The following is an 8,992-nucleotide window of genomic DNA, read 5'->3' as shown; positions in this document are numbered from 1 at the left end:
CAGATGTAGATTTAGCCAGAGCCAGGATGCCATTAGAGCCTTCTTCTGTTTTACATCTTTTTAACTAAAGTTATTGTTATAAATATTGTTCAGTAATCTTGTTCACATAAAGTATGCCGTGGGTTGTGTTGGTGCTGCTGGTGTATCGTGTATCTGTCCCTGGTTCAAAAAATACAAGTCCCACATGCCACAATGCACCAGTCATCGTAGAGTTTTCTGTGATGAGTTATTTAAAAAGCTGTTTACATGTGGCAAAACCAGTATTTTTGGACTGGTGGTAAAAAACTCTGTATTTCTTCTTATGCTCGTTTAACTTTTTTCGAGTTGAGAAATGTCAGTATTTAGTGCATTTTCCTTGATAATCAAGCAAGTAGACTCATAGTACTATTTGTTCCATTTTATCACAATTGCAAATTGCAGTGTTGTCCACAATAATCGCAATATGACTTTTTCTCCAAATCGTGCAGCCCTAGTCCACAATGTAGATTTTAAAGGGATAGCTACCATGGTCTAAATGGGATAAAATCTCTGATGATTGACACATTTATGTTGTCTCAATGAATAAACACTCCATGACCACTTTATTAGGTACACCTAAACAATCTAATGCAATTCAGTTAAGTGGTTCAGCAACATATTTTCCCTTCTTCCTCCATGTAAAAAGGTGTTTTCTATTATTTTCCCCCTCTCATGTTTGTAAATGGGGTGGACCAAACATTAAAAAAACCTCTCAATATAATGCAGCCCACTACAACACTACTGCAAACTACAAACTCAAAAGTTAAGGGGCTATATATAGTTTTTTAATGAAATGAATCACTTTTTTATTGCCTGTGAGTGAAGGGGTTGTAACCACACATAAAAACAATCCACTTGCTGGGTTTTTCTGTTACCTCTGATGGCCAGTATACCTATTTATATGTGAAGATTTTCTGGGAAATCCACTGATTGTTGTTTGTATGTGTGATCCTGAGTCTCTTGCCTGATGAATCCGTACCATATACACAGCAACAACATCGCAGCTAACAATGTGGAGTCCACTAAGACCATAAAACAACCTACTCCAAGCACAACACAGACTCCAACACAAACGCCACGTAAGGACAAGTTTTATGTGCTGGAGCCCTTCAGGCAAAACGAGAATTAGGTTGGCTTCAGGTGAAAACACAGTCATCGCGGTGACCTGGAGGGCAGAACAACAAACCAGGGGCCTCATGTATAAACGCTGCCTACACACAAAAAGGTTACGTATGCTGGATTTCACACACACGATGTATAAAATGAATGTGATGTATAAAAGTGAATGTGACGTGAGAATGTGCGGGCTGTGGCGCAAACTCTTGTCTGTCTCTGTCAGTGAACTCCAAAGTACCAAAACTCACCAAATGTTTTAAAATAACGTTTCTGGCCTAGTCCAGTTTCTGTGCATATGCATAACCTAATTATGTCCGTTGATACACAATAAAAGTTTGATTATGTATGTGTTAAAGATCAAAATAAAACTGATTCACTAACTTGCTTATAATGGAGCCGAGACGGATTGTACAAAAAAGAACGGATCGAGTGCCCAGAGGGTGGGCTGAGGGATGTAGGGATCACTCAGAAAAAGGAAATTAGCTGGTTATTACATTAGCAAAAGTGTAACATGTAATTTGAACATTATAATTTCCCTTATATATAATTAAAATAAAATCATGTAGGAGAAGCATGAAATTCTAAAACTTAACATTTGTTAAATTCAGTCATGTTGAGATAACGTGATTCAATATAGCCAGACTGATCTTGCACCGAAGATGGACTAGCGAGTTCACGGAATATCACACGAGATGACAAACCATCTGGCGTGCCTGGGAAAATACGTTATTTTAAATAACCTGCAACGGCATCAGGAGAAGACGGCATTGAGAATTAGTTGCCTTTCGTGCGTGGAGTTTATTTGGAAAAGGTAAGATAAAATCAGTTTTCATCCATCTAAATGCAAATGAAACGACGTGGATAAAGTCATCAGCAGACTGTCCATCATTTTTAGCAATATTTGGTCACGCTTGATTGTTATGTTTGTGTAGTAACTCACAGGAGACTTCTGTATGCACATGGAGTAGTTTTATTTCGCTTCTTGGCGATAGAACCGTGCAGCTATAGTTACAACCATTCTGCATTACAACAAACCACTGTTTCTTCTTCCCCAGTGCCTAACTCCCCTGGCAACAACGTCTATGTCGCAGCACCACCTAGTGGTCTAGCTGACTAACCTTCAGTCCTGTCCTACAACATTCCTCCCCCCTTAAGCAAATGCCATGCATCTCACAGGGAAACAGGAACAAGATAACACTTCTTTACTTATACATTTGGTTCAACTTACACCTGCTTAATTTATTATTATTTTGTTTTGTTATTTATTAATTTTTTTTTCAAGTGCCCCCATTATTAAGTACTTACTTAGTTAACTGTTACTTAGTTAATCCTTAAGGTAACTAGGCAACTTAGTTTCCCTTTGACTGCCTCCTCACTGGACTTTCCAGTGCCACAGTCCCTTTGTCTGTCTCTGATTGTCCTGCAGCTTCCATAGCTGCTGGCTTCTCCGACTTCTCCCCGACAAGCACCGTCTCTCCCACATCCATCCATGTCTCTTCCAGGATGGCAGCTGAGCTTTGCTGATTTGAATCAGCTTGTTGTCCCTCACTGCTTTGTCCTGGTCTCTGATGATGAGTATGAATCTGGTCCACATGTCTCCGGATGACTCTCCCATCACCTAATAGCACTTTGTAGGATACGGGTCCTGTCACTGACTCTATGATCCCTGGAATCCACTTGGGTCCAAGACTGAAGTTTTGGGTCAGTACTGAGTCACCTGGTTTCAACCAGCGTCCCCTTGCCTTCCTGTCATGATCTCTTATTTGTCTTTCTTGTTTTTCTTGTACCTTGAGGCGGAGGTCTGGATGAATTAAGTCCAGTGTGCAACGTAGTTTCCTTCCCAGAAGCAGCTCTGCTGGTGACAGGCCTGTTGTAGTGTGAGGAGTTACTCTGTAACTAAACAACACTCTGGCTACCTTGGCTGTCAGTGTGCCTTCTGGACACTTTTTCATCATTCTTTTAAATGTCTGTACCCCTCTCTCAGCTAACCCATTACTGGAGGCATGGTAAGGTGCAGAGGTCACATGACGAATACCATTTTTACTCAGAAAGTCTTTAAACTCTGTGCTGACAAAACATGTGCCATTATCAGACACCAACAACTCAGGCAATCCATGGTTACTGAAACTGGTACGTAAACACTCAATGGTGGTGGCTGAAGTAGCAGAGTTTACTGGATACACATCCATCCATTTTGAATGCGCATCAATCAGCACAAAGAACACCTTCCCCATAAATGGTCCAGCATAATCTACATGAAGATGACTCCAGGGCTTGTCAGGCCAGTCCCAGGGGTGTAATGGAGCAGGTGCAGGAGCATTTTTGTGCTCTTGACAGGTTGCACAACACCTGACAGTATCCTCCACTTCTTTGTCGAGCTTTGTCCACCATACGTATTTCCTGGCCAACGCTTTCATTCTGGTAACTCCTGGGTGACATTGGTGGAGCGGCTTAAGCACATTTTCTTGGCCTGGCTTTTGCATAATGACTCTCGCCGCCCAAAGCACACACCCATTTTGAATACTGGGTTCATGCTTCCTCACTGCATAGGGGGAAAATTCTGTCCCCTCCAGTTCTGATGTCCAGCCTCTGTGCACCATTTCCCGCACTCGTGAGAGTAATGGATCCTTGTCTGTCCATGTCTTCACTTGCTCAGCAGTTACCAGTGTAATGTCGGAGCTCTCCAGCATGAGAACCCTCTCTTCTGTCCTCTCCAAGTCAGGTTCCTCTGGTAACGGCAAGCGACTCAAGGCGTCTGCATTGTTGTGGTACTTCCCTTCCTTGTACACTATTGTGTATTCATAAGCTCTCAAGGTTACAGCCCATCGTTGGATCCTGGGTGATGCCATTTGTGGTACTGCTTTCATCTCACTGAAAAGTGACAACAATGGCTTGTGGTCTGTCACTATAGTGAACTTCCTTCCATAGATGTACTTGTGGAAGCGTTTTATTCCAAACAACACTGCTAGCCCTTCCTTATCCAGTTGAGAGTAGTTCCTCTCTGCAGCATTGAGGGTCCGTGATTTAAATCCAATGGGTCTTTCAGTTCCATCTGACATGCGATGTGACAGCACGGCTCCTATGCCATAGGGTGAAGCATCACATGACAACACAATGTCCTTCTCTGGGTCATAATGCACCAGTACCTCAGCTAACTGCATCATTTCTTTTGACTTTTCAAATGCTGCCTGCTGTGCCTCTCCCCACTGCCACCTTGTCTCTTTCTTCAGTAGTTTGTGCAGTGGAGCCAGTGCAGTAGACAGATTTTTCCGGAACTTGTTATAATAGTTCAAAAGCCCTAAGTATGCCTTTAACTCTGTCACATTTTAAGGTGTGGGTGCCTCTTGTATTGCTTGTACCTTCTCATTGACTGGGTGCAGTCCTGTTGCATCCACTTTGTGTCCCAGGAACATCACTTCTTCAACCATGAACGAGCACTTGGTCCTCTTGAGCCTGAGACAGGCATCCTGTAGCCGCTTTAGCACTGTGGAAAGAGTCTGCAGGTGCTCTTGGTCATCTTTTCCTGTCAGTAGGATGTCATCCAAGAAGATGGCCACCCCAGGAATGCCCTGCAGCAGTCCCTCCATGGTTCGCTGAAAAATAGCTGGGCTGGATGACACTCCAAAAGGTAACACTTTGTATGTAAACAAGCGCTTGTGTGTGTTTATGGTGACATACCTTTTTGCTTCCTCATCCAATGGGATTTGGTGGTATGCGTGACTCAGATCTAGTTTAGTGAATTTCTGTCCACCTGAAAGCCTGGCAAACAGGTCCTCAATTCTGGGAATTGGATACTGCTCTAGTTTTGTGGATTTAGGCGATCTTACTGCTCGTGCTTCGTCCCTCGAGGCATCCACCGTAACTTTATCGTCGTCGCCATTTATGTAGTAACTCACAGGAAACTTCTGTATGCACATGGAGTAGTTTTATTTCGCTCCTTGGCGTGCAGCTATAGTTACAACTATTCTGCGTTACAACGAACCACTGTTTCTTCTTCCCCAGTGCCTAACTCCCCTGGCAACAACGTCTATGTCGCAGCACCACCTAGTGGTCTAGCTGACTAACCTTCAGTCCTGTCCTACAACGGTTTGCAATAATGTTACTCAGGCCGTTAATGTTATTGCTGGCTAACATACTCATGTTAGCTAACATGACGATAGTTAGCTTGCAGTTAATCTGTGTTTCTCTACCATTTGCGCCACGTTTTTCCTGACCTATGTGTGTAGGTGTCACACACATTATTTTACAGCCGGTAAGTCGCTCTTAGAGCCCCGGTAAAGGCAGTAGAACTTATGGTAACAGTCTGCTGCTTGTGCTGATGTGAAAATGCATAAAATGTATTGTGTCAAACAACCAATATGAAAAGAAATAAATTTGCTAAATCGACTTCTGTAACTTGATGCATCTCTGATTTATATATTTGCACTTTCCTACTTTGTACTGCAACTTTTGCACTATAATTTCTTTCAGATTAGGGGTGTAACCGTACACACAAATCAGCTGAGTAAATGTATAATGTGTAAATTCCAGTTTGGTATGTACAGCAAGGAGGAAAATGCTAAACATAAAACGTTTTAAATAGTCGTTTACTGAACACACACTCTCTTTTTAAATAAGTATTCCACTGCTGTAAAGATGTCTTTGTAGCCATGCTGCATTCAAGAGACCTGTACCAAAAGTTTTGAATACATGTACTGATACACCTCTACTCAGGATAAATTAAATATTTTAATGGTTGTAAATTTATCTGATCTTTTTCAGGACGTCACATGTCTGCCATCCAACCACATGAGTGACTGCTGGTGAAGGGGGTTAACGGCCATCATGAAGTTTGTGATTTGAATATTTGTAAGTTTTTGCTACTTTTATTGATTTCACTGTTGAAATGCTTATGATGCTAGGGTCCAGCTAAACCTTTATTTGCCCAGTTTGTTTTGAAGTGAAGTGAATTACTGCCCCTCCTATCCATCTGGTGAAACAGCAGAGACAGTAGAAGAGATAAGAGTGGTGCTCCTCTCAGAAGTAAGAGAAACAATAAGCACATGTTGGCGGCAATGATGGACAAGACCTTTGCACACAGACTGCAAGAGGTAGTTGGAGAGGCCCCCACGATAGCTGATTTCAAAACGAGGTGGCCAGCTCTCTTCCATGTGCATAAGGTCAGTGAATGAATGTGTGAAATAACATCCCCACTGCACTGGATGTGTCACAATACATATTGACAAAATCTGAGAAGTTACTCAAACTTAGGATTTACTGAAACCAGCAAAGGCTGATATTGCTGGCCTTCTTACAAAGGAAACAAATTTATAGATAAATACATGTATTACGCAGAACTGTTGTTTCAAACTGTTGTTTCAAATGTGTACCAAAAAGGTGATAGCTTAATTAGCCTAATTGAGTTTTGTCTACCCTTTGTTTTGTTTTTTGTAGGTGAGTGCAGAGTTCAATAGAATCACAACAATCCATTTGCAGTTCTTCTCCGAGTATGATGTTCACTCTGCAAACCTGATGAGGGCGCATGCCCTGGAATCTGTTGGAAAGCCGTTTTGAAGCACTGACGGAACTGTATACTATAAATAGGCCTGAAATAAGGCACTCAAAGCTGTCTTAAATGGAGATGGCAGGTATTTGGCCACTGTGTTTATCGTGATACTTGTTCCTAGTTTTTCTTTCCTCTCTAATCTGTATATTCAGATTGACACTTTCTAAGTCAGAAGAGAAGTCCAGAGAAGCTGGTGAAGGAATACCCGGTATGTTAATTTACCTGTGTTCACTATGGAGATTATCAGAGTGGAGAGTATTGGGTTTCCTGTGTGTGCCCATTAGATTTAAAATTAGATTAAGATAAGGCCATTATAAATCTCTTCTTCTTCTTCTCTCACTTACTTAGTGACACGCACCATACTGTGGCGTAATCCCAAAACTGTCCCCTACCTACTAAAACTTTACTACCAATTGTCATTCCAAATCGAGTCGCATGCTGCTGTGGAGGTTCACTTAAATAAGGGGGAGGGTATAAACACACCGACGACTTTTGGGACATCCCCGCCTTTCTCAGATGGAAACGTAAGTTTGTGAAAGGGAAATTATTAGGATACTTAAATAAAACTCACTCCCACATAAAAAATCTTTGGCCACATCAGTTTTATTGAATGTGATTTTTCATAATTTAATTCTTTTATACATAAACAGTCTATTAAATGTCTGTTTGAGCTAAAGTAACTTGTTACTGATCTTTTTGGAAATAACCGCACCATGCACTGTCGTGGCATTTCCTCCATCCCGGGAACAAGACAGGTTCTGCACCTGGAAGAAGTGTGGTTTGTGTATTGACTCGCTATGGAGTTCTTCATAACCCACTCACCCATAAGTCTGACTGGTTTGGAATGAGACTCCATGTGGCAAACCTACAAGCAAATGTGCAAATGGAGGGGGAGTAGACAGGGCCAGGGGGTAGGGTGCCTGTTTGGGATTCAGCCTTTCTCCTTGTCTGTCTCTCAGACAATAACACACACACACGCATGCACGCACACACACATGCACGCGCCATACTTTAACTCCTTCTTTTTCCTTTAATGAGACAATTTACTTTATTCGGATGGAATAACTAACAGTGAGCTCATGATTACAACAGACAGACAACAGAGTTGTTGAAGTATTTCACCATGACTCCAGCAAAACAGTTCTAATGTCAATAGGTTGTTATTTGATTACATTTGCATTATTATATTATAAATATGGATTAAGTTAGTGATAGCCGTTTTACAGAAATACTGTAAAGATTGTGTGCTATAAATATTGATGCAATGAACATCATGAAATGGCCATAGCGGAGACAATATTTGGAATCTTTCTCATTCGACAAGAAGGTACAGAGCCTGGCGATGACCCTGCGGATGTTGGGATTGTCCTGGAGGGGGTGGAAGTGATGAGTGAGTTGGGCAATGTAGCTTTTGCTGTGGTGATGTTGCTGGGTCTTGTCTACACGCTGAACCTGAGCTACCCTTGTTTAAAGATGTCCCTAGCGACTTTTCAATGTAAACATTTTAAATATATTTGTAAACAAATGTTCTAACTTTGGTAAATATTTTTTATTTCACCAAGATTTACAAAATGCAAATGTTAAGAGTAATGTGAAATGATCAAGGGGTATGTGAGTAAGAGGGCCCATTTCCTAGGATCTTCAGTTTATCAGTTTCACATAACAGACATGAGATATTTTTCCTTGTTGTGTTGTGAACAAGCAACTGCACTGCCAGTGTAAAACAATGCACATTATAGTTTTGGAAATACAGTTTGATTATACCTTTTTCCATTTATTTTGTGTTGTTTCCACCCTTGATGCCAACCGGTAGACTTTGTTGAAAAGTTTTAATTTATTAACACTCAAAAGCTATTCTTTGTATTAATGAAATTAAATCATGGAAAGGATTTCCACGTGATTAAATGGCTTTCTTTCAGCATTAAGCACTTTTGTTGGGCCAACTTTATTTACTAGTGTAATTGTACTACTGTAAAATAAGTTGGATTGAACTATATTTAATTAAGTTGGATGCAAATTAAGTAAATTAGTTGGTCCAAAACATTGCAAATTAGTTGGGCTGACACTATTAATTTAAGCTGGGCCCAACCATAGTAAATAAGTAGAATCAACCTTAATAATTTAAGTTGACCCAACGCAAGTGCATTAAATTTGAATAACAGAATTGCATAATGCTGAAATAAAGCAAGTTAATCGTGTGGAAATCCTTTCCATGATTTATTTATGTTCATTCAAAGAGCTATTTTTTTGAGTGATGGGGGAGAGGCTCGAGGGATGAGGGGTAGAGGTCGAGTTGTGATGGATGAAGGGTTG

The 8,992-nt window shown here is 41.0% G+C and overlaps 1 long non-coding RNA gene and 1 pseudogene across 1 annotated transcript; one reads left to right on the top strand and one right to left on the bottom strand.

Moving 5' to 3' along the window:
• Window positions 1-2,483: 2,483 nt before the first annotated feature.
• LOC123959317 lies at window positions 2,484-5,051 on the bottom strand (annotated as a pseudogene).
• Window positions 5,052-5,890: 839 nt separating this feature from the next.
• On the top strand, window positions 5,891-8,442 carry LOC123959503. The gene is made up of 3 exons (XR_006822317.1): window positions 5,891-5,982; window positions 6,116-6,293; window positions 6,568-8,442. It is a non-coding gene; the product is annotated as an uncharacterized LOC123959503 (long non-coding RNA).
• Window positions 8,443-8,992: the final 550 nt, after the last annotated feature.

The sequence above is a fragment of the Micropterus dolomieu genome, linkage group LG20 (genome assembly GCF_021292245.1).
Source record: "Micropterus dolomieu isolate WLL.071019.BEF.003 ecotype Adirondacks linkage group LG20, ASM2129224v1, whole genome shotgun sequence".
Lineage (NCBI taxonomy): Eukaryota > Metazoa > Chordata > Actinopteri > Centrarchiformes > Centrarchidae > Micropterus > Micropterus dolomieu.
Note: the sequence above shows the minus strand (reverse complement) of the source record. Positions and strands in the feature narration are given on the sequence as shown.